The sequence below is a fragment of the Wasmannia auropunctata genome, unplaced genomic scaffold, assembly GCF_000956235.1.
Source record: "Wasmannia auropunctata unplaced genomic scaffold, wasmannia.A_1.0 LD336106.1, whole genome shotgun sequence".
Taxonomy (NCBI): Eukaryota; Metazoa; Arthropoda; class Insecta; order Hymenoptera; family Formicidae; genus Wasmannia; species Wasmannia auropunctata.
In genome coordinates, this window is record NW_012026784.1 from 2,500,902 (window position 1) to 2,501,408 (window position 507).

A 507-nucleotide genomic window follows, 5' to 3' on the forward strand; every position below is an offset into this window, starting at 1 on the left:
TAAGTTAAAGAATCGAGATCGCTACGGCTAAAAAGTGATAACGAACGGTACTCGGTATTCGGGCGCGGGAGTCACGCAAACGTAGTCCCGCAGCCCGCGCCACGCGTCCGCCTCCGAAAATCGGAAGGACACAGGACTCGAAGCTATCGCCCGCGGTCGGGTCCGCAGATCCCTTGTGACGGACGGTCCAAAAAGGGGCGTCCCGTCACAATGTATATCATGTCTTAAAAAAGCGCATATTGTATCAATACTTGAGTTATTGAAAATGTTCACGTTAAATGTTGCCTCTTTTTGCGATGCTTATTGATGATTTTCTCACTACGCATACTTCCAGAACGACTGTCATCGTATGTATATTTAGACAGTTCTAAGTATCAAAGAGTAAAAATGTAATACAATATAGTGTAATTACACTTAAATTGTTGTTATAGTACAAAGTAAATAGTATAATATACTGTAATTACACTTTAATTGTTGTTAAAAAGTAAATTGTAGTAAAAAGGTAAA